Below are 25816 nucleotides of genomic sequence, written 5' to 3'. Positions count from 1 at the left end.
TGACTGCCCATCAGGGGTGTTACCAAGGAATTTCTTATAACGGATAAAGAGAGTGAGCCAGATCATCTTTAAGGGCCCTGCTCAAAGTTTATGGCTTTATTTATCCTCTCAAAAGTCCTGAGAAATAAATTCATTTAAGACATGCAGCTGAAACCATGGAAGAATGTAAACACCAACAGCTCTAACAATGATAAGGTTGGTTGACAGAAAGTGAATATTTATTCAGCAAAGAACAGAAGTCCACATTGACCAAAATAAAGTATTTTAAATATTTATACTTACTATAATGAAAAAAATGAATTCAAGAAGTTGGCTATGCTTCAATCAGGAGGCCTACATCTTTTGAAATTTCTTAGACACACCATTTCTGTGTTTGTCTTCATTCTATGAGAAAGCATAGATAATTTAAAATAGCTGCAGTCATTCAAACAAACTGATACTGTCTTCAGAGACCCTCTCCATCATAAGACGTGATATGGCAAACAGACTTCCACACATCAGTTATTTTTCACACTGGGGCACACTCTAGCAAAGCTGTGCGTAGGACCCCACCCACATATCGAATCATACTCAGCTCCCAAACTCCTTTAAATTACAAATAAGCTTTTATAGCAAATTAGGTATTAACATATATTAAAATCCATGTCTACAACCTTAGATGAAAATTTGCTTTTAATGAGCAATCTGCATACATTTATTTCTTTCAGTCAGTCCTCATACACAGTTGGTCTTATTTGTATTTATCGGATGGCCTGGCAAACCATGTAATTTCTGCACTCTAAGTTAAAACCTCACATCTATCCAACTAAGAATTGGTACTCTTAAAATGTAGCTTATGGATTTCATTAGAAATAGTCACAAGTTAATAGCTTTTTAAGATATAGCTCACAAATATGGCTGAAATTCTCTGAAATTATATTATTAAATGTAGATACTCTTTATATTAGTTTTTTTTTCCTTTTTACCTGGTAGGTTAATAAAAGGAATTCTTAGCATCTACTTCAAATAATCGTTTGCAACAGTTTAAGTTACATACACATAGATTGGTTTGAAATGTGAGAACACTCTAAAACATACAAATAATTTTAAAACTGGGTGTCAAAATTATACTTTTTAATGTCTATGTGACCTCTGAAAAGTTGCTGGGAAGTTTTATATATTTGTCCTGCAGATACAATCCTTTTTTGGTTTATTAAGTATTGAAGTCCAGCTAAGTGAATGGACACCAAATTATATTTAAGATAATTTTAGCAATATTCTTGTGACCGTGTCATTTTCAAAGATAAAAAAATTGGGCATGTCTGAAATTTACTTTGGACTTACTAATCCATGTGTAAATCCTGCTTTATAATTACTAACCAGTATTAAATTATTTTGCAGGCCAGAGAGCACAGCTGGCAGTTGGTGTGTATGAAAATCACACTGTGTATGAGTTCATGCTCAGCACCACTGAAGTGTGAGCTTGTTGTTCACAATTCACTGTTAAAGGCTTACAACATGATACACGACTGCATATGTATGCAACAGGAGTGATAAAGACATTTGATGGGTGAAACATTTTACATATTAGTCCATTTCATTGCATCTGTAATGTGCCAGGAAATAATTTATTGCATAATCCCAGAATGCTACTCAGCCATCAGGATACTTCTTATACAATACACTTTCCTTTAAATTACATACATAAATACAATATAGTTTCTACTTTAAGCACAGTATTTCTATGAAAGAAGACAGTCATGAACCTCCAACTATAGTAATATTTTTAAATAATCATGAGAAACTAGAGAGCCACAACAGACTACAGATTCACCATATTTATTCTAACTGAAAATTATTTATAACGAACTTTTCCTGTTCACCTTCCTAAGAGTTATAAACTTCTCCTTTAATCACCTATTCAGATTTCCTTTGATGAGTTCCTTGTCAATGAGAGCAAATAAAAATCTGTTATTAATAATCTAATATCTGTTTTCTTACTTCCAAAGCACCTTCATTTACATTAATTTGTTTCATACTTACAACAAACCATTAAGATAAATATTCTTCTTATGCACATTTTATAAACATGGAAAATAAGGCAGGCCTAAAGGGGTTATCTTGCTTAAGGTGACAAAACTGGGAAGAAATTGTTTCAACTAGAACCGAAGTCCTCAGATGTAAACCTCAACCTTGCCCACACTAGATAGACCACACTGTGCCATTCAATCCAGTTACATGCGTCAATCTCAGTTCTCTCAAAAGCTAAAGAAAAAGCCTAATATTTAACTCTTTTCCCCAACTGCAGTGGACTGAATGTTTGTGTGCCCCCAAAATACACCGTATCCCCCCATGACAGCATTAGGAGGTGGGACCCCTGGGAGGTGGTGAGGTCACGAGGTGGAGTGCCCTTGTGAAAGGGACCCCAGAGAGCTCTCTTGCCCCTCCCACCTCGGGAGGACACAGTAAGAGGATGGCTGTCTATGAACGTCAGCGTGACACCCGATCAATTCTCATCAGACACTGAATCTGCTGGTGCCTTGATCTTAGATTTCCCAGCCTCCAGAAACTGTGAGAAATGTTTGTTGTTTAAGTCACTCAGTCTGTGATAGTTTGTTATAACAGCCTGAATAGACTCTGACATCAACTTGCCCCAACATCAGATTTATTACTGGGTTCTATTATAGCCTTTTGAAAAACAAAGATGCAAATGTACAATATCTCTCCAGCTACATACTATATAATCTTTCTCAGCTAAACTTTCTCTACTCTGGACTACCTAAGACTTAATATATAAATACATAGCATCTGGATCTAATGATGTCTGAAAAGTCTCAAGCATTCCTGTATGTTGAATGATGTTAATTTTTCTAATTGAAGTTTATTTTTCTAATTTTTCTAATGGAAAGCTACAGTATAGCTTTCCTTTGTTATTACAAAATGTAATACTGTTTGTGTGTCTAGGAAATTTTTTCCAAGCCATATTTTTGCAAATAATGAGGATTCAATTCAAATCAGATCTCTATTTCTAATATACAAATGCACTAAATCAGTTCAAAGAAGCAATGTTAAGAATAAAGGATTGTGTGGTCTTGTTCCCATTCCTTTAGCTTTTAAACCTCATTAAAAAATCATAAAAGCTTTTCAAAGCACATGAATTCACTTGACAGTCTCACTCCAAAGTCTCTAAGACTGGAACAACACTCACATTAGACATCTTTTCTTCCCAGTAGTCCTTACTTTACTTTGAAAGCATTTCCAAAGTAACCAGTGAAAAAATAAACAAATGATGATCAGATAGTATTTAGAGTCATTATATGCTGAGAAGTGGACACCACTTCAAAGATCTCTGTATCTGACCCAGGGCAGGGATACAGTCAAACAATATAATATGGGGTCTCTCTACACTACTCTCATTGCAAATTGATTAAAAAAAAAAATCACCTTATAGCCTTTCAACATGTCTAGTACTACTTGTCATCAAGATGTTTCTTGGGTCTCACATATACCTAACTGAAATTGAAATTCACCTCTTTGAATTCTCTCTCTCTGGGAAACAATGCACCTGATTAATTTGTATCCCTCATTAATTTGTTCCTTTTCTTTATCCTGAATAACCCCTGACCCACTCTCCAGAGATCTGATGATAATCATTTAGCATTCTTCTTTATGTCCCTTAGCAATTGTTTCAGATCTTGTCAGCATAGCCACTTTCAAATAATAAATACCGTTCCCAAATTAAGTTATAGTTTTGAGAGCTAGAAAGAAATGAAGAGTTATTTAGGAAAGGATTTCCCTAAAGTTAAAGTCCCTAAAGTCACTGGAGAGCTTATTAAAACAAGAAGTGAAAGCTCCCACCCTCAGACTTTCTGATTCATTAGGTCTGAAGTAGGCCCCAGGAATGTACATTTCTGACAAATTCCTGGTTAATGTTGATCCTGCTGATGCAGTGACCACTTTTTGAGTCACAAATCTGAGCCAGCAGTTTTGATTTTGATTTCACATTAAAACTATCTGGGCACTTTAAAAAAAAACTTAAATCTGTGCCCCACTCCCACAGAGCAACTCAACTGATCTAGGAGGAGACCAGATTTTTTTTCCCCCTCAAATATGCCAGGGGAAGAAATCTCTCAAGAGAGACTGGCAATAAAATATCTGGGAAAAGTGCCTACCTGGAAGTTTCACTGGGTATTTAGAGTGCTCCCACTCTCCACAGACTGCAAAGTAACAGCTACCGTCAACCACGTGAGCCCTTCAGACACTTGGGTATGTGTGTGAGGCAGTAGGATAGGGAATCACTTAGTCACAGAGATCGCAGCAGGCACTTGAGGAGGGATGAGAAACAATGTCGCCAGCTGAAAGCCTATTTCAATGCATGGGCCAGAAACAAGGGAAAGTTTTATAGTACATTCGAAAAAAAAGCAATGAATGAACTAGTCACTGAAAATGAAAATTCAACACCATTTAAGCAACATCTGATAGGTCCATGGAGAGGCAAGAGTCAAATGGACTCAGATATTGAGCCTATGGTATTATACCATACACAATTTCAAGCACAGTTTCCATGTGCTATATCAATAATTGAACCAGAAGGCAGAAAAACATATGCTCAGATGTTAGGCAGGGTGCATCCCAGGTGATAGAGCCTTTCTTGGGGCAAGCTAGAACTCAGCAGCATATAGATGGGAAGGATTTTGGCTAACTATTCTGCATACCCAAACCTCAAAGTCTTAAAAAATATATGGCTTTATTCCTTGTGATTCTGTGGGTGGTTCTGTTACCTGGCTGGCACAAAGACAGCTAGAAGGTCCAATGTTCTCATTCTTCAGGCCGGTAGTTGGGGTTGACTGCTCGTGACTGTCTGAGCAAGGTGACTGGGTTCTAAGATGGTGCATTCCAAGCACAGAGGTGAAAACTGCAGCTCTTTTACGGCATAGCCCTTAAAGCCACAACGTGCCATGTTTACCACATTCCATTGATCAAAAGAGCCACATGGCCAGCCCAGATTCAAGGGGACAGGAGGAGTGGCAAGAAATGTGCAGCTGTGTTTAATCCACCATAGTCTATTCTCTGCCCACAAATGATTTACATTCCTCCCACATGCAAAGCACATTCCCCCACTCCTAAACCCCCCAAAAGTTCATCCCATTATGGCATCAAGTTCAGGCTTGAAGTCTAGGATCTTCTCATTTAAGTTAGGCCCAGGATGCTGTGGAAGATTCTTAAGATTCTTAGAGGCCCTTCTATCCAGCTGAGAAGATCTAGGAGGCTCTGCCTTAGATCTTTTTGCAGTCTTAATACAGGGTTTTACAGCTGAGCTCTGGTTTTTATTTGTATCTTGAGACCAAGCTTTACCATCAGTAGTGCCTTGGAGCTGATTTTTCAACCTGAGGCCATTAATCTTCCTTTGAGTACCTTCTGCTGGGTGGAGACGCTGGGAATGAGAAACAGTTTTACTTATGATCCTAGAAAATTCTTAGTTGGAAACATATCCTCTCAAAATCTACTTAATACCTGAACAGTTTCTTTTTTAATTCATCTCCCTCTGTACTACTTTGGTCATAAGGGGTTAAAAAGAGTCAATTAGCACTTCAATGTTCTGTTAGAAAATCTCCTAAGCTAGATCTACAACTCTATTAGGTTCATTTTCTATCTTCAATGTTTCTGTAGGTGTCAGTCTTGTCAATTTTTCTGTCAATATAAAACAAGGGTACTATTTTATATTCTCCCATAGCAATTTCCTCACTGCACTTCCAGCCACCACTAACAGCCTTACTTCCCCTCCAGCCTCCCCTGTCCTCTGGTCTCAAAGCCAATGCCAGGTGTTTTGTTATGAAGCACTTTACTTCTGGGTACCAAGTTGTGCCTCGGTTCTTTTTTTCTCTTTTTATCTAATCTATCTATCTATCTATCTATCTATCTATCTATCTATCTATCTATCTATCTATCTATCTATCTGTCTGTCTATTTATACTTTGTTGTCATTAATCTACAATTACATGAAGAACATTATGTTTACTAGGGTCCCCCCTTCACCAAGTCCCCCCCACAAACCCCATTACAGTCACTGTTCATCAGCATAGTAAGATGCTGTAGAATCACTACTTGGCTTCTCTGTGTTGCACAGCCCTCCCCTTTCCCCCACCACCCACATTATACATGCTAATCGTAATACCCCCTTTCTTTTTCCCCACCCTTATCCATCCCTTCCCTCCCATTCTCCCCAGTCCCTTTCCCTTTGGTAACTGTTAGTCCATTCTTGGGTTCTGTGATTCTGCTGATGTTTTGTTCCTTCAGTCTTTCTTTGTTCCTATACTCCACATATGAGTGAAATCATTTGGTGTTTGTCTTTCTCTGTCTGACTTATTTATACCCTCTAGCTCCATCCATGTTACTGCATATGGTAGGATTTGTTTTCTTAAGGCTAATTAATATTCCATTGTGTATATGTACCACGTCTTCTTTATCCATTCATCTACTGATAGACACTTAAGTTGCTTCCATTTCTTGGCTATTGTAAATAGTGGCTTTTGGATGTAGAGTTCTATAGATGTCTATTAGGTCCATCTGTTCTAGTGTGTTGTTCAGTGTCTCTGTGTCCTTACTTATTTTCTGTCTGGTGGATCTATCCTTCGGAGTGAGTGGTGTGTTGAAGTTTCCTAAAATGAGTGCATTGCATTCTCTTTCCTCCTTTAGTTCTGTTAGTATTTATTTCACATATGTTGGTGCTCCTGTGTTGGGTGCATATATATTTATAATGGTTATATCCTCTTGTTGGACTGAAGCCTTTATCATTATGGAATGTCTTCTTTATCTTTTGTTACTTTCTTTGTTTTGAGGTCTATTTTGTCTGACACTACTGCAACACCTGCTTTTTTCTCCCTGTTGTTTTCATGAAATATCTTTTCCCATCCCTTGGCTTTTAATCTGTGCATGTCTTTGGGTTTGAGGTGAGTCTCTTGTAAGCAGCATAGAGATGGGTTTTGATTTTTTATCCACTCTATTACTCTGTGTCTTTTGATTGGTGCATTCAGTCCATTTACATTTAGGGTGATTAATGAAAGATATGTACTTATTGCCTTTGCAGGCTTTAGAATCGTGGTTACCAAAAGTTCAAGGTTATCTTCTTTAGTATCTTACTGTCTTACTTAACTTGCTTATTGAGCTATTTTAAACACTGTCTGGTGATTATTTTTCTCCCTTCTTATTCCTCCTCCTCCATTCTTTATATGTTGGTTGTTTTATTCTGTGCTCTTTTGTTTCCTTTAACTGCTTCTGTGGGTAGTTGACTTTATTTTCTGCCTTTAGTATTTGGTTGGTCTGCTTTCTTTGCTGTGATTTTATTTTCTCTGGTGACATCTATTTAGTCTTAGGAGTGCTCCCATCTAGAACAGTCCCTCTAAAATACCCTGTAGAGGTGGTTTGTGGGAGGCAAATTCCCTCAACTTTTGCTTGTCTGGGAATTGTTTAATCCCTCCTTCACATTTAAATGATAATCGTGCTGGATACAGTATTTTTGGCTCAAGGCCCTTCTCTTTCATTGCATTAAATATATCATGCCATTCTCTTCTGGCCTGTAAGGTTTCTGTTGAGAAGTCTGATGATAGCCTGATGGGTTTTCCTTTGTAGGTGACCTTTTTCCTCTCTCTAGCTGCCTTTAAAACTCTGTCCTTGATCTTTGTCATTTTAATTATTATGTGTCTTGGTGTTGTCCTCCTTGTGTCCCTTCTGTTGGGGGTTCTGTGCACTTCCGTGGTCTGATCGATTATTTCCTTCCCCAGTTTGGGGAAGTTTTCAGCAATTATTTCTTCAAATACACTTTCTATCCCTTTTTCTCTCTCTTCTTCTTCTGGTACCCCTATAATGCAGATATTGTTCCTTTTGGATTGGTCACACAGTTCTCTTAATATTGTTTCATTCCTGGAGATCCTTTTATCTCTTTCTGTGTCAGCTTCTATGCGTTCCTGTTCTCTGGTTTCTATTCCATCAATGGCCTCTTGCATCTTATCCATTCTGCTTATAAATCCTTCCAGAGATTGTTTCATTTCTGTAATCTCCTTGTGGATGTCATCCCTTAGCTCTTCCATATTTTTTTGCAGCTCCATCAGCATGGTTATGAACTTTATTTTTAATTCTTTTTCAGGAAGCTTGGTTAGGTCTATCTCCTTCTCAGGGTTTGCCTGTGATCTTGGTCTGTATCAAATTCTTCTGCCTTTTCATAGCAATAGAGGTATTTGTGGGGAGCTGGCACGTGTGTTGGCTAAGGGAAAGTCCCTTCTTGCTGGTTTGTGGCCTTCCTCTCCTGGGAGAACAGCGATCCCTAGCAGCTTGTGCTGGGCAGCTGCGCGCAGACAGGGTTTCTAATTCTTGCCTGGCCACTGTGGAGCTCTGCGGTTGCTGTGGGCGTGGCCAGCCTCAGGCTGCTTCTCCAATATGGCAGAGCCGCAGAAGGGGAAAGGGCGGGAGACTGTTTATCGCCGTGAGGGGCCTCCGAGCTGCGCTGTCGCCCAGGGGGATAGGGCGCCCGGAGTTCCCTGGGATTCCCAGCTCCTGGGCTAAGTGTCCCGGGACGCTTCCGTCCAGCTGTGGGATCCCTGTCCCTTTAAGACTTTCAAAAAGCACTTGCTTTTCTTTGTCCCAGGTGCATCAGCTGCAGGGACCCGCTCACAGGTCTTATTGTCCTGTTTCCCTAGTATCCAGCACCTCACACACTGTGTGTCTGTGTTCTCAGTGCGGATGACTAGGGCTGGCTATTTAGCAGCCCTGGGATCCCTCTCCCTCCCTCCTCCGACTCCTCTCCTCCCACAGGGAGTTGGTGTGAGGGGAACTCGGGTCCCGCCAGGCCGGAGCTTGTATCTTACCCCCTTCACTAGGTGCTGGGTTCTCGCAGGTGTAGATGTAGTCTGGCTGTTGTCCTGTGTCTTCTGGTCTCTCTTTTAGGAATAGTTGTATTTGTTGTATTTTCAAAAATATAAATGGTTTTGGGAGGAGATTTCCACTGCTCTACTCATGCCGCCATCTTGGTTCTCCCAAGTTGTGCTTCGGTTCTTTATGGCTATGTAACAAACCATCCCAGACCTCAGCAGCTAATCATTTCTCATGAGTCTGTGGGATGATGAGGCAGTTCCTGATTTCACATGGTGTTGGCTGGAAGGTCCAAAATGCCTCAGTCACAGGCTGGCACTGGGTCTGGCTGTTGGCCTGGAGCTCAGCTTGCACTAATGACCAGGGGCCTTGCCCCTCTTCCATGTGGCTAGTTAGGCTTCCTCTCAGCAAGGGGGCTACATTCTAAGAAGGAACATTGCAAGCACACAAAAGCAGATGCACACATCTCTTTAAGGTCCAGACTTTGAAATCACTCCATGCCACTTCTGCCACATTTGATCGGTCAAAAAAGGTAACAGGGCCAGCCCAAGCTCAAAGGGAGGGGAAACAGACTATAGCTTGATGGGGAAAAAAAAATCACAAAGTATCTGAAGCCATCTTTAGTCCACCATAGAAAGTCATGAGCATTTAAGTAGTACATAGTACCATAAAAATGAATCAATTGGAAGAAAATATTTAGTAAGTGAAGAATAGAATCTCTCTGCCCTAGATGATATATTAGGTGAGGAAGACTTTCAGACAAGGAAGAGTAAAGGGCTACGGATAGAGAAGCAGGATCAGTGAGGTAAATGAGAAGCATAGTGTTTCTGGAGCAGAAATCAAAGAGTTTCAAAGAAATAATGAACATCAGAGTCAAACAACACAGAGAAATCAAAGGAGAATAGTAACGTGTAGCTACCATTCTGTAGATTCTTACCCCAAGCTGTAGAGTGGTAATAGGTTGTGAAACAATCATAAATAATATTCTAAATAGTAGGAACATTACCTTAATCATCTGAAGCCCCAGGAGAAAGTTACTGTACATGACAATTAAAACCATGGGAACAACTCAAGAAATCCTAATTAAATATGAGTTATTCTGAACTTTAAGGAACATTGCTTCACTTTTCTTGTTTGTGTTTTAGATGGTTAATTGTCCTCTTAGGAAAAGATCTCTTAATTTTTTGGTACTTTCAGTTAGCTACCAAAATATCTAGGAAACATTTAAAATGAAAGGAGTTGCAGCCACATTATTATAAATATTAACACTAGCGCATAAGCCACCATTGGCTGCTTAATTCTTTGAGGGGATGTGTAGACAGAAGGCAACCTCAAGCCTTCTTCACCATCTTCATTGCAGATAATGATTTCTTTCCTGACCACCCCACCTGCCACCACCTCACATAAGGTAGAGCCAAACTCAGTCACTCTGCAGTCACCCGTGAACCACACACACTCTCCTCTCAAATAACCAGCTAAGAGCAGAGCTGATTCTTTAATAGGTGACCTACTTTTCACAAGAGCACAAATATCCGGGACTATTTAACCCAGTGAGAAACCACAGAGATCAAAGTTCAGCTCTTTACACAAAAGGAAACTAAAGTTCAGAGGTGTTTAAGTAGTCAGTAGGATAATAGAGGAGTAGAACAAGGGATTATGGCCAATTTTCCTAATTTGGAAAGAACTAGGAGTACAATAGCATTAATTTTGGCCACCAAACCTAATTAATAATAAGCCTTCTTAATAGAACAGGATTTTGGAATATGAAGTCACAAATATAGTCCAGAACATTTCTATGTGATAATTTTTGAAACTATACATCAAAATGATTTTTTTTTTAGCTCTGCAACAGATAAACCAATGTACTCTAGAAATACTTAAAAATATGATTAAGCCACTAGTCTTAACCTGTTCTCTAAAATTAACATTTATATGCACTTAGTTATGGAGGCTAGCTCCAAAGGCATACCAAGGAAATATGAGGACTTGTGTCTGCTTTCACAGGACTTACAATCATTTTATGGAGAGGAGACTGCACAGTTGAAAGATGTTAAAGAGAGATTCAGGATTTTAGTCTGTTCATGTGACAAAATATTTAGAATGTCTACTGTGTGCCCAGCAGAGTTCTAGGTGTTAGAGAAATACTGATTTGCAAAATAGACAAGATCCCTGCTCTCAGGGACCTTACTATGTACTAAGGGAAGAGAGACAACCACTTATAACAACATGATAAAATCAGAAGTGCTAAGAAAAATATAAAGCAACTTAAGATTGGGTAGTCAGGGAAGGCCTCTTGGACTACCATGAGACAACCATGAGAACAGAGATCTAAAAGGAGTCAGCTATGGGGAAGATCATTCTAGGCAGAAGGAGCAAGGATCTTAGGATGTGTGCAGATCAGAAAGGAAGCCCTTGACTGGAATGTCAGGAGTCTGTAGAAGAGAGAAAGTAGAAGAGAGACAGACAGAGGGCTTGCAGCCAAGATGAAGAGTCTGGATAACAATAGTTCAAGAGTGATGGAAAAGCCACAGAAGAGTCATAAGTAGAGGAGTAGCTGCAATGTTATTAGCTTTTAAAAATTCATAGGCAACTCAATGAATCAGTGGGGAAATGTGGATATATTCATGAAGTCAAAGGACACACAACTTCATCTATAAAAATAAAAAGAAAGGTGCTGAGAATATAGTAGGGGACTGACCGCTTGTCCTCACCTCTGCTTCACCTGGCTGTATGTTCAGGGCTGGGTGGCACACTTTTAAGATAAACGTCATATTCATAACACTAGAGAGTCATGCTGTTTAATACAATGTAATCATTCATATGTCAAAGTCAAAAGCTCTGCCACAGTGCTAATTTCAGATTAATCTTCCACAGCTAGAAAAGACTGATGATGTTTACAGAAAGCAACACAGTATAGGGCTTGGTTATTTCGACTTACCTACTCTAGAAAAACACGGCCATCTCTTACTTATGGAAACACGGCAAACTGATCCTACACATTAAAAATGTTACCTTAAACAAAAATCTGAAAAATATAGACATGGTCTAAGTCCCTTACAGACTTTAATATATTCCGTAGATCTTTAATGCTAAAAAAATGCCAAATATTAAACATACACACACATACTTTCCCACATACAAAACCAACAAAGGACAGGAAAATGGCATCTTACCAAAATGTATACAGATTTAATTTTCTGTTTATTAACTGGCTTAAAAGCATCAAAAGGATTTCATTTGAAACATCTGTAAGATAGTAATCTCTTTTAACATACTAAGTATTCAATATTTATTTACCCTAAGCTACCAATGTAATAGTAATTATCTTTACCATGTGTTCACAATTCAGAATGTTAATCTTACCTTATGAATGCTGGTCAACCGGAAACTCTGCAATTAGTTTCTATTTGAAAAATTCCTAAAGAGAAATCATAAACATACTGTTATATTTTACACATCACAGGACTACAAAACAATTTATCCACTCATGTGGTTCTAAAATTTCTAACATCTGTAATAATTTTATGAAACATACAGAAGATAACTTTTTAAAAAAGTGATTGTTGTTGAAGAGATCACTGTCTGATCTCTCACAAAGGTGATCGACTAATCCCCAGGGAGAGAAACAAATCAGTCAAAAGCTACATATTTAATCTCATCACCATGGCAATTTGCAGAGCATAAAACATGAACACTAAATTTTAAACTAAGAATGAGATAAGCATTATATCTGAGGCATCACTCACTTTATAAATAAAAGAAAAACTCATTGAAATTTTCTATGTTTCATAAAGAAAATAGGGGAAGCTTAGAGGAAAAAAGACTTAATAGTTGGGATAGTTTTCTCCTTATAGTTTTTCTTTTTTGTTGTTGTTGGTTTTTTTGGATTTTTTTGTTTTGTTTTGCTGGCCTGCTAGTTTTATACAATTATGCCATTGTCAAATTCACTGGCACAAAATTTTTGCCTCTTATTATTTATCATAGACTTTCTTGATGTAACAGTTTCTCTAAACATATTTGATGAAAACATAGGCATTCATACATACATACACCATAGTTTACAAAATCATTTCCCCAGAATCTTAGATTTTCTCCTTTTATTACTAATAATGCTATAAACACTTCTGTATTCTTCATGTGAGTCATGGGTCACAGCATGAACATTTTAAGGCTGCTATATAAGCATCAAATTATTTCCCAAGAAGATTATACTAATTTTCTTTCCTATAAATAATACATAAGTAGCATGGTCTATATGTGGGAATCATCATTTAAAGAAAAAAATCTTGGCTAATTCCATATATGAGAAAATGATCTTACTGTTGCTTTATTTTGCATTTCTTTGACTGAGTTGGGTTTGAATGGGTTTTATTAATGAGTTTCATTCCTCTTTTCTATTTAACATTTACCTAAACCAGAGGAATATTTTGCTGAGAAGATATGAATGTAGAGCTTCATGAAAACTCTCTTATAATGACAACTTGTCATCTCGGAGTAAAACCACTGCTGTCAAGTAAAAAACAACAAAATGTAGCTCAGATTCTTCATCCAGGCTAAAATCAAATCACTCTAATTGTAGAAACCATAGCAAAAGTATCAACTTTCTTCCTCCCCAGCAGCAAACAAAAGTACAATTTGGAAGAATGAAATGTGAAAATACTAAATGGTAATGCCTCTTGGAATAGCATAAATAGTCCCTGTTAGGCAGGATAAAAATGGGACTTGGCTGCCAGTGATTGAGAGACCCAGCTGCCGAGAGAGGCTGTGGTGTCATCGGCTCGGCAGCTCACTATGCTAATGAGTGTTATAAAGCTGGCCTTACCTACCCCCTCAAACACACTTTCTCTCCCCAGTGGCAGGGCACAAGATATGTGCATTTTCACTTAGAGAGTCAATTCCAAGATAACCTAAGCAAATGTATTCTGGAAGATCTGGGATGACAAGCTTCAACCTGAGAATTCCCTTTCTCAAATAAGAGCTCCTTTCATGAGGTTCCCAGGGCCGGACTATAAGGGAAAACCTCCAAGTGACTGTGGATGAAGGAACAATAGCGGACAATCAGCTTTCTCACAGAAAAACAAAAGGCCCCAAGGCTTTTATTTTGAAAATTGAGAAGTCTGGATGATCTTATTTCCTTGAGTCAGTGCAGATAGGGAAGACTGACAAATGCCTCTTCAGTTAAGCAAAGAAGTATAAAAATATGAAATCTGAGAATGGTTTTACATTTGGGTGAATTTGTCTTTTAGTGATAGTTCAATAAAATATTTCCTTTTAAGATTTAGCAAGAAGTCAAGAATCTCTGCGTATCACTTGATCTCATTTTGCAGGTTGGATTCAGCAAGAATCACCCAAGAATCACAGCAGCATCACCCTCACTCACCTGCCTTGTGCAACTCCATAAATTCAAGGCTTCAAGTTACGTAAGATTAAAGTGGCCTATTTTATTCGTTTGAAAAGTTCACACTGTGAATACCAGATGTGCTGAAAAGAGGGACACTTCATTTCACCATCTGTCCCGCCCCAGGATCACCTTCATGAGCCACCCTCACCACCACCGGCTGAATACACTGCTCTTCCATCTGTGTTCCTGGAACACTTACTAATAGTTCTCTCACACTGCTTTACAGTATATAATAACGGTCACCTCAAGTTCTTTGCGTGCAGGGGCAGTGTCTTATTTATGTATATCCCTGTGGTCTATCCTAGTGTCTCTTTACAGAGCTAGATTAAGAGCCCAAATATTATGGCAGCTTCTATGCAGATTCATCAATGGGGTGTTGAAAACATCTCTGGAAACTTAACTAGATTAAACAAAATAGTGATAACCAGAACTTTTCTCAGGCATTGCACAGATTATGTTTGGAAGGAAAGATAAGGAACCTGCTATTTTTCTTCTGGTCAGTTCAGATCCTGGGAACAGCAGAAGCGGCAGTGAGAGGGGCTCTGGCTACCCTCTTCCCTTTCGTGCAGTGCTTGGCTTCTCCTCTTAAATATGTTGTGAACAAATATTTAAAGAATAACAATCTGAAATGGCATCAAATCATTAGCCTTCCTAGGATAACATCTTATTAGCCCACCTAGGAGGACCCCTGTTTCAGTCCTATCTTTTAGTGATAGTTCAATAAAATATTTAGTAAAGAATTATGACATCAACAAGTAATACCAGATTAGGTTTTACCACCCAGTTAGGACCCCAGGACACAGAGGAGGAGGCCTGGCTCTCTGAAAGATCTGTGAACACAGCTGGTGCACACACGATGGGTCTGGAAGGGTGGCAAAGCAGAGCAACAGGGACAGAGCCTCAGGCATTTGCGTTACCTCCTGGTAGATGATAGGAATCTTAGAGATTCAGAAGCAGAGGGTAAGCCTTTACCCTTCAGGAAGAAAGGAGAAAAATGCATACTTGCCAAATTACCCACCAAACATGACATCTCACAAACCTGAATGTAGAACTGCTGTCAAATTTAGCATGACTGGCTGCACTGTAATGACAGGGAGTCATTTTGCATCAGTGATGGATTGCTGGATAAATGCCACAGCATTCTAAGTGACCTTAATATCACTTATTTGACCTTAAAATCAAATAACGATTTCATAGTTCTTCTTTTGCACATGTTTACAGTATAACACAATAGGAATAATGTCAGGACCAGTGAATATCAAGTTATCACCCCAACAAAGATGGTATATATCATGCTTTTCTGTGCCCACTTGTTGTCCTGTCCATTTTCCCCCAAAACCATGGGCTCTGGGAAGGCAAGGACATTTCTTGTCTGCTGCATATTAGGTGCCCCATCAATACTGTAATTCTACAACCCTGTGAGCTATGATCAAGCTGACAATACTGTATGTCCTTATATGATTTCAGTCTCATAAAATCAGTAATTTCTGATACTGATCATTGTAAAGAATGCTACATCTGCTCTAACATATTCTTAACCCAATGGCAAAAATCAATGCCATGCATTGCAAATCAGCCTAGTGTTTAGATTAAGTTAATTTCTGACCATAAAATACAAAGGTTTAATGTTCACCCAGTATTAAATGACCATTACATACAAAGATGTTTAAAATGAACACTGCTACATGCTCCCCCCAAAAAAACAAGTAGGTGCTCCATACCTCATGTTTCTCCAGCATTTAGAGAGGGTTAAACTGCATTGCAATAGATGCTCAGGTGCCTTTCTGCCTGTCACTTTGAGCTCTTAGAAGAGTTCACTGTACAGGACAGGACCTAACACATAACAGATTCTCAATAATTATCTGTTGAATGTAAAAAGGTGGTGGTGGTGGGGTAGATGCGAACGTACATACTACCATTTAGTGAGGTAGGTAAAATGATCTCAACTCTAAAGGTGAGAAAGCTGAGAATTGGAGAAACCAAGAAACCTGCTCAAGCTCACAAAGCAAGCCCAGAATCACCCCAGCTCTGACTAACAGCCATCTGCTGCTCTGTCTCTCCAATGAGCTATATAAAAAGGAGCTTTATATAGAATGTAACAACCCTCTTTTAAAAAATCTACACTCTATCCTTTAGTTTACAAAAACTAAAAGATACAATCTAAAAAGCAGATGCCTATAGTTTTTCTAACTCATTACTTAATGTTCCATCTAGTGAAACAGAATCAACAGACGCTCCCTCCATCCTGCCTGCCTTAAGTGATTAATAGTTATCAACATCGTTGAAGTCCAGAGCAATGGGGCATCCTGCTGGCACAATCTCTTACTGAAAATATTGACCCACTAATTTAATGACAAGGGGAATAAATGAAGTTTAATTTATACTTAAATGGTTTTTTATATGGTTCTTCTTCCTGGCCTTCCTATTGAAATGTGATTAACGTAAGTTATTGTAAGTTAATACATATCACCTAAATAAATATAACCTTCTTTCTGAATGACTTAATAAAGAAGTATCACGTACCTTCAACATGTTAGTTACTTTGTTAGGCCTGCTTCTTATCCTAAAACTCTTAGGAATATTTGAGACCTGTTAGGCAATGTAGTAGAATGGTTAAATCAGATCAATTCTGACTTTGTCATTTACCACCTGCTTAGTCTTAGAAAAGCTGTCTAAGTATCAGTTTTCTCATCTGTAAAGCAGGGATAATGGAGTTGTTTGAATTAAATGAGGTAACTATAAATTAGCTGCCTAGCACAGCAGTGGGTACCAAGAAGCACTCAAAAATGGTAATTTATTAACAGAGTAGTAGCTTTATCTAAAATTAATCCCTTAAAGGTTGGCTTCAAAGCACTAGCCTGTATGAGAAACCAGACTGGGTGTTAAAGGGTTTGGTTCTCCACCTAAATTAACGATTTCTATGCCAGATTTTACAATAGAGTATATGAATCCAGTTACTAGAAATTATTGAATATAAATGTAACTTACTGCAATTATTTAATGCGTGGTCTATAGGGAGGACAAAGTGTTGTAAAACCAAAACAATACATGGTGATAAAACGTGTTAAAAAGTTAAGCTGGGGAAGCAAACTCTTTTTTTAATTAAGGTATTATTGATACACACATTCTTATGAAGGTTTCACATGAAAAACATTGTGGTTACTACATTTACCCATATTATCAAGTCCTCCCCATACTCCATTGCAGTCACTGCCCATCAGTGTAGTAGGATGCCACAGAGTCACTACTTGTCTCCTCTGTGCTCCACTGTCTTCCCTGTGACCCCCAACACACCATGTGTGCCAATCATAATCCCCTCAATCCCTCTCTCCCTCCCTCCCCACCTGCCCTCTCCACCCCCACCTCCCTTTGGTAACTGCTAGTCCCTTCTTGGAGTCTGAGTCTAATGTTGGCAAACTCTACTTTTTGCTGTAATGCTTGTCTTCCTGGTCAAGATTCATTCTGCAGACAAGTCAATACACCCAACATCGCCCAAGCAAAGTCCATGTTTTCAAGTCTATAATCATAGTTGCAAAACAAAGTGAATGTACTTAATGCCACAGAACTAGACACTTAAAAATGGCTAAAATTGTAAGTTTTATATTGCATATGTTTTACCATAAAAAATGTATAATTATTTTAAATCACTGTTTTGACTACATTAAAGTGAGCGTAATGGATTACACACATTAAGTGTACATTGGGCCCCAATATACTAGAGAACATAACAACACATAAAAATGTAATTTTATTGTGGCAAATTTGCTTTTCCATAATTCATAGGTTATAATAAATACTAAATATTTATCAGTTTTGTTACCTTGAATAAGAAGAAGAAGGATTTGGGTGGGAGAGATATGATCCTATTAATTTGTCCAGAAAAGGTATACGAGCCTTCTTTTATAATAAAAAGCCATATATGAAGCTAACACATCAAAAATCTTCTGGTGACTATCTAGGTAAGCATACATGAAATCTTTTTTTTCTAAAATAACCATTGAAGTACACACATGTTTACAAAAATCACTACTAACTTTAGGTAATATTTCATTCTCCTTTTAATCTATTTTATTAAGGGATCAGTCTGGCAGAAAACATCAGGACAGCAGAATAGAGTATGTGAGGGAGGGCTGGAGAGAGAGAGCAGGTGGGGGCGGCATGGGGGGTGGGGATAGGCTGGTGGCAATGCTGAGAGGTCGTGTGTGTGCTGGAAGGTGGTTAAAGGTGAGCAATCACAATCCTTTGCCTTAATGATTGCAGATATACTTTGCTGGGCACTTATACCAATCAATCAATCAATCCCTGAGACTCAAAATTACAAACTCATTTTGTAGGATTACCTTGTTACTTCCTTGATCTCTGGATATGTGGGGTGGAAATGTCCATCCATGGCTAAAGGTAGTGGACAAAAGTAGTCAATCATATCAAATGAGAGCTGATTTAAAGAAACAGCTGCTCTGCCTCTCCACAGGGCTATGGTAGAGGAGGGTGAGGGGAATGGAGGAGTGAGGATGGATATTTAAATGAAGGAAAGTAAGCATCACTGAGAAGCAGGGAAGAGTCAAGACCAGGAGGCAGCATGGCCTGACAGTGAGACCCCTGACTAGGTATCTGGGGACCTAGTTTCTACTCCCTACTTCCCATCTGACAGTGTAATGTTGAGCAAGTCCTCTCACCTCACTTGACCTGACTTTCCTCAGGTGCATGTTAGAAAGAGAGAGCCAGGTGATGGATAGACCTCCACTTCTAGCATTCCACTGTCCTATAAGTTGATTAACTACATCTGGAGTTAGGGGACATCTAATCTGAAAAGACTCCTCTGGAGTGGCAAGAACTGAGCAGGGCTTTAAAAGAAAACAGTGATACAGCACTGGGAGAAGCATTAATTTAAACATGAATGGTGTATGTTTTCTTAGCAAGAGAGCACTGAATGGCCATCAGTTGACAACTAAAAAATTGGTCTTGCTAAAAAGAGCATGAAAGTGGGTCATAACAAGAAAAGAAGGTCATCAGGTCAAGTATATAATGAAATCACTGATTTTAATAGAAGGTAAAAAAGGTAATTGGGAACCATGGAAGAGTCAGAATACAAATGCATCCCTACGCATCAGAGCTCACCAGGATTCAGTCCTCAGCCATTCAGCTTCACTGCATTCTTCTTGGGTGATAGCCTCTACTCTTATGGATCATTCACCACCTCCATGTAGATGACTCCTAAAACTACACGGTGAGCCCAGCTCCCAAGCCCTAAGCCTCAGAGTCATCTCTCCCACATCCTCCTGGCTATCCACCGAGATGTGTGGAAGCAACTCAAACTCAGTATGTCCCAGACTGAATCTGCCTTATCTGTTCACACCCACATCAAACCTGTTCTTCTTGGGCCCTGAATGTCGACTGCAACATTGAGATTGATAGTTGAATGATGTTGAAGGTTGATAGCAACATCAAGAGCTTAGGCACCTCCCCTGAAACCTTCTCTTCTTCTCTTCCCTCAAACCAATCAGTTCTTTTCTTAAACTAGCTTCCCCCCTTCTGCGTCCCTACCACTACCTCAGGCAGAGCCCATCAACTTTGGGGAGGATGACTGAAATAACCTCCTTTCTTGCTCTCCTTAGTCCTGTTTCCAAATTGCAGCCAGAGAGCTCTTTCTAAAAACGTATCACCTAATTTTTTTGTTTGCTTGTTTGTTATTTTAAAGACAAAAGAACATCTGAGGGAGACCTGGGAGAGGCCTGGAAATGGAAAATGATGGAAACCAGTGCTATCCAGACTCTCTTGATGTTTTACTGGCTCTTGGCAGGGATGCGAGGGTTTGACCCCACAGGCTGGGCAGACTGTATTCTGTGATCACTGTGAACATCACTCACTTGAAAAATAGGAGGAACAGGCAGAAAGGAAGCTTCACCACATGTCTCCCTGTGGGCATTCACTCAGCCTCGCAGGTTAGGTAAGGCTGCCTGCAGCCACAGCTCTGCTCCCCGTGTGACTTTGATGCCATTTGAACTGCGGATGTGATGGGAAAGGGTTTTTTAAACTCTAGCTTCTATCTGCACATTACTGGTGTCTATGCTCCCAAACACTGGGCATTTTTATGGTTTTATTCTACCTGCTGGTCAGTAGCAGTCACTGCCAGGGCCATCACTTCTGAGACTACAGAATGATTGCTGCTCCTGATGATGTATTGCCCTAAATGCTCTGGAGCAGCTTGAAGTGAATGCAAAACTACACAATTTTTATTTATTTATTTTTATACTTTTTGTTCCCCAACCCTAGGGGCTGTGCAGCTGACTGAGCAAAGCCTTGTTTCTCCATTCCCCCCTGCAAGCGAGGGTGAGGGGTAGGAGCTGATTTTCCATTGCTTCAGTATGGAAAATGTGCAATGCGTCCCAGGCCTGCCTCCACTGCCATCTACATGGGCTTAATCAAATCCCTCACCCAATCCAGGCCCCCATGTCCACGGTTACCATATGGACAATCATATTGGCCCTAAGAGTTGATATTAGTGGTAAAATAAATATTATGGAAGAACTTCAGAATCATAAATGTGAAAGCGAACTCTTAGAAAGAAAGCTGATCTTTTGCTGGTAAAGCAATTTTAAAAGAAAATACCTTTGGCCTTAGAACATTATTTTAAACTGAAACAAAATAACTCATGAAGTAAGCTTTATTTATACCACTTTGGTTCCAAGAAAACAAAACAGCAAATGTTATGAGGTTACTGACACCTCCTGACATTCAACTTCTATGACACAGTCAAAAGGAACTTTTCCAAAAGGTCCAGGGGTCTTGGTAGAAATGTGTCCCAAACGCAGAACTACAGGATAATGTGGCCCACAGAATTTCACTGTGACAAGACAGAAACCTGAGCAGAAAATTGTTCTCCATCTCAACCATGCAAATGGCCTGATAATGGACCATTTACAGCCCCGCAAGACTGCCACCACTTTGGACAACAGTTGCCAGGCCCAGCACCCAGACGACCCACACTTCTTTCCAACTTGATTACAAATTCAGCAGTTCCCACAACTCCCTCTTTTAAGTTCAATAACTCACTAGGATGACACACAGAACTCAGGAAAACACTCACAAACAATTAGTTTTATTGTAAAGGACACACCTTAGGAACAGCCAAATGGAAAAGATGCCTAGGGGAGGGGTTTGGTGGTGGGAGGGTAGGGGCCCAAAGGGAGGTGGGGGTGGAGCTCCCATGCCCTCTCCAAATACACCAGAGCTCCTTGAACCCTGACATTTAGGGGTGTTTATGGGAGCTTCATTATATAGGCATGGTTGGTAACGTCACTGGCTGTTGGTGATTGACAATCTCCAGCGCCTCTCCCCTACTCAGAGGTTGGGGGCAGACTGAAGTCCTGACCCTCTAATCACATGGTTGGCTCCACAGTGAAGCTAATCTAGGGGCCCCCACTGAGTCACCTCATTAGCATAAACCCAGATATGGCTGAAAGGGGCTCATTATAAGTAACAAAGAATGCTCCTGTCAAGAAATGCCAAGGATGTTAGGAGCTCTGTGCCAGAAACCAGGGGCAAAGAACCATTCTATATTTCTCATCACACCACTCAGAGCATGGCACTGCACAGGCATAGTCTCACACGAGGGCGAATTCTTATTCAAAACAGTTGCAATTTGAAACAGCGCCAATTAAACTTAGAAGGTCAAGTTCACCTTCAAGGCCCAAACAGGATAATCATTGAAGTCACCAACATCCTCAATGACTTATATCACTTCTTTCTAAGGTATGCCTTCCCTGACTGCTCCACCCAGGCCCTTCACAACACGCTCTTTCAGTTCTTTCACAGTAGTCACCACACACCTTCACGTAATTGTTCAATTCTTTTCCACTAACTATAAGCTCGATGAGGTCTGGTCTATGTGTAGCATGCTCATCATTGTATCCTCAGGGCTTAGCAGGCAGAAACTATTAAAGATTAAATGAACAGAGAAAAGAATTAAATTAGAACCCCCTTGCTTGGGGCAAGACCACAACTTCCTATATTGCCACGTCGTCTTCAAGTCACCAAATTCCACATAGCATGCAAAGGCCCCTGAATCCTTTAGCAGATAAAGACTCCATTTTAGCCCTAATAGGTGAGAAAAGAGATTTATTTCAGCCATGGTGTTAAGAGTAATTTGAGGCTGTTCAGGGCATGCTTAATTGATAGAGTGTAGCTAGGTGTCTTAAAGAACCCACAAGTAATGGGTAGGAATCAAACCCCAATGTTCCAAAGGTGACAGGGATTCTGCACACTGGCTTGGCTGCAGGCTTCAGAGCTCAGCAGGACTCTGCAGCTTCAATTGGTGTTTTTAGCAGAGGGTACAAACCATGTTCTCTCTGGGAGTTTTAGAGTTTTGATGCCTTCCCAGGAGACAAAAGCCACATTTGCCATCTGGCAGTTTAACATATGATTTCTAAATCACGGTGGGCTGTTCGGCTCAGTGCCAAATTCAGCTGCATAGCACTCACAGTCTCGGTCAGTGCCCTAAGTTTCCCCTTTGCATACAGCCCAGGGATCTATGGGGATTTCTTAACAACAACTAGAAGGGCAGGAGTATTGCGCCAAGAAAGCTAATTGTGTGTTTTTTTTCCTGCCTCCTCTTTTTCCCCTTACCACACACAAGAAATAATATTTTTCTATTTCTATTTGAGAACATCAACTGTTTTATTGTGGGAAGTGTTATCCATTCAAGGAAGGCAACAATGTAGTTATTACTAGTTGAACAGAGGTAGAAATGAAGAGGTCCTGATGCATCATCAGTTTGCGTCATGGCCAGAAATTGGGCTCCAAGAGAGAGCATAATAGGAATGTCATTATCTTACATCCATTTGGACACTAAGTGTGCTGAACAATCACGAACTAGCTTCTCTTTGCTGGGTGCAAAGCATCAACATGGATGCTGAAGGGAACAGAAAGGTGTGAAGCTCAGACATGGCCTTAACTTATGCTTTGGTGAAATAAAGCATGAATACAAGGAAGCTCAAACAAATGGATTAAATAGCTGAGTCTTAAGGCAATAATGCCAAAGGAGTAAGAGCCACACATAGGAGTTATGTGTTGGACCAAGAAAGATGCACAGGGTTTATAAAGGTGGGAGGTGAAGGGATAAGAGGTAGAAGGAAGGACGATCACTAATAGGCACATAATATTCTATAGGAGGAATGGAGGGACAAATAAAGAAGGTAGGAGGAAGCTAAGGAGAATTTAAGGAGTTAGTGAAGAGACTCCATCCATATAGGAGGGAGTAGAATTTTTGAGATGGAAATAATAAAGATAAGAGTAGAAAGTAGACTAGGGTCAAATATTAAAAGAACATCTTGAATGTCAGGCTGAGAACTTAGCGTACAATAGGCACCTGAGAAATGATTTTGCTTTGGGATAAAGTATCACTTTAAGAACACCCAACTATTTTCATGAGAGCAGAAAGGAATTTAAATTTGAGCATACAGTCAGCAGAGAATCACTGATGGTATCTGAGCAGGAGAATAATGGGGAAAAAAATACATTTAAGGACATATTAGTGTTCAATAGGGAAATCAACTTGAAGAGATCAGGAAGAATTCTTTGGAGGGTGTTTGAGAATGAAAGCAGGGAGCCTAATTCTGTATAGGCTATATATCAGGTCATCTTGAAAAATAAAACATAAATGGACTTCAAAATTTAAATCTCAGAAAAATAGCTACGCTTAAGAACATTAAACAGATTAACCAGTAACATGATGCAACTGGGCAAAACAATCTGATTTTCAGGGAGCAGACTTTTCCTGAAAGTCTTTTTTTAAATTTATTTTTTAATTAAGGTATTATTGATAAACACTCTTATGAAGGTTTCACATGAAAAAACAATGTGGTTACTACATTCACCCCTGTTATCGTGTCCCCCTGAGACCCGATTGCAGTCACTGCCCATCAGTGTAGTAAGATGCCACAGAGTCACTATTTCCTGAAAGTCTTAATCGATGTTTTCAAAAGAGAAATGGATTTGGTTAGCTTTTTGTTTTTCTTTTGCACTACATGGTACCTGGATATTTGGTGAAGTTAGATACTTTGGGATAAAAATATCACTTTTCAAATTAATAGCCACATATTTCATGCAATGCTATGACACACAAAAATGGTCATTTAAAACATACACAGAAAATGGTGCAAGATATACTAGTGGCCATGTTAAACACACAAGCAAGCCATTAGCTTAAGAGAATACACTTGGCCCTTCTTCTGGAAAAATCATTAGGCATTCTGTCACTCACCAAGCAATCAGACCTCTGTTTAAAATCAAGTTATAGTTATTCTCATTATGGGCCAACGTTTCATTTGTTTCATGACTGGCACCTAATCAAACAGTCCTGGAGAAGACTTTGCCACTAGGTAATTTAATTAACTTCAGTGCCAAATAAGTTTTTTTTCTCTTTTATAAAGAGTTTTCCTTAAGCAACTGATTTACTGGTTTAGGTGTCAGAAACCTTAAGTCTATAAAGATTACGGCATGAACCAAATCTAAGTAAAGCCAAAAGGCTTTCACCCGTTATGAAACAATATCATTCTCTCATAAACACTCTATTTAAATATTTCCCAGCAACAGGCTTGTGTGGACAAACAAGGAAGTGAAACCAAATATGATCACATTGTGAAAGCCGAGTAAAATGAAAGAATACATTTGGAATTAGCTGAGACACTATTAAAACTTAATTTAAAAATCCATTCTCTTGGAAACATCAGTTTAATAAAAGCAGTAATAAGAGGGATTTCAAAAGCATAAATCTTTATTTTGTTGTTTGGCAGTTTCCCCATCCTCTATGCAAATGTCATTTCCTGCAGCAGGCTGGGTTATCTAAAATGCAAGCACTCACCAGACTGACCGGTGAAATGAGCAGGGTTAAGCTATCATTTTCATGCTACTAAATCTACTTCTGAAACAAAACAACTGCAGTCTCCAATGACTTGCTTTAGAGAAAAGCACCTTTTGCTTCTAAGATAAAAAGCAAATCCCAATTTCCCCTAATTGTTTGGCTGAGGTTACTGTCATTCCCTTTTTCCTACCATAAATTAAAAACTTTCCCCCAAAACAGGAACCGTAATTTACTGTTTGATTAGTTTGCTTTTTAACTGAGTACTAAGACTCAGTGACCCAGGCACAGTAAGAGTTCTAAGCACCTAATGGTTATTTTTACTGTCCAAGCATAGTGTTATAAGACTTGTTACATTTTATATGTTCCTTCTAAGATGGATACTAAGCCAAATCATAAATTCCTGCACTCCACTACCGTATCACTTATTCCTAGGAGGTTGCTTGTGGGAGAGGGGCTAGAAGACACCCAAATTCTTAAAACAAATTCTTATTTACTGATTATTATTCTTTACTATTTTTAATTTTAAGCAGGATTTGATTAAAATTAATATGACATATAATACAATATTTTTATGGACTTTTTTAGCAATTTAAACAATTAAGATAGTTCTTGAACTACCTAAGACTTCAGCAAGTGATCAGGCACCCCATCAGACACTGCACGAACACAGTTCAAATGTGAGTGTCATGCTGCTCTACAGACCCAAGGCA

The 25816-nt window shown here is 39.2% G+C and overlaps 1 protein-coding gene across 3 annotated transcripts in view; it reads right to left on the bottom strand.

Annotated features, from left to right (window-relative positions):
* Window positions 1–25816, bottom strand: part of LRRC8B (leucine rich repeat containing 8 VRAC subunit B) — a 73532-nt gene that overhangs the window by 24356 nt on the left and 23360 nt on the right. For 2 of the 3 annotated variants that reach the window (XM_036918371.2, XM_036918372.2), the window contains exons 2-3: window positions 12208–12262; window positions 283–384 (exon numbers count right to left, since the gene is read on the bottom strand). The gene's annotated coding sequence lies outside the window, so the exon portion shown is untranslated. Of the gene's footprint in view, window positions 1–282; window positions 385–12207; window positions 12263–15007; window positions 17351–25816 lie in introns of those variants that run through there. The other variant, XM_036918373.2, reaches the window with a different exon arrangement.

This window comes from Manis pentadactyla, chromosome 4 (assembly GCF_030020395.1).
Source record: "Manis pentadactyla isolate mManPen7 chromosome 4, mManPen7.hap1, whole genome shotgun sequence".
Lineage (NCBI taxonomy): Eukaryota > Metazoa > Chordata > Mammalia > Pholidota > Manidae > Manis > Manis pentadactyla.
Note: the sequence above shows the minus strand (reverse complement) of the source record. Positions and strands in the feature narration are given on the sequence as shown.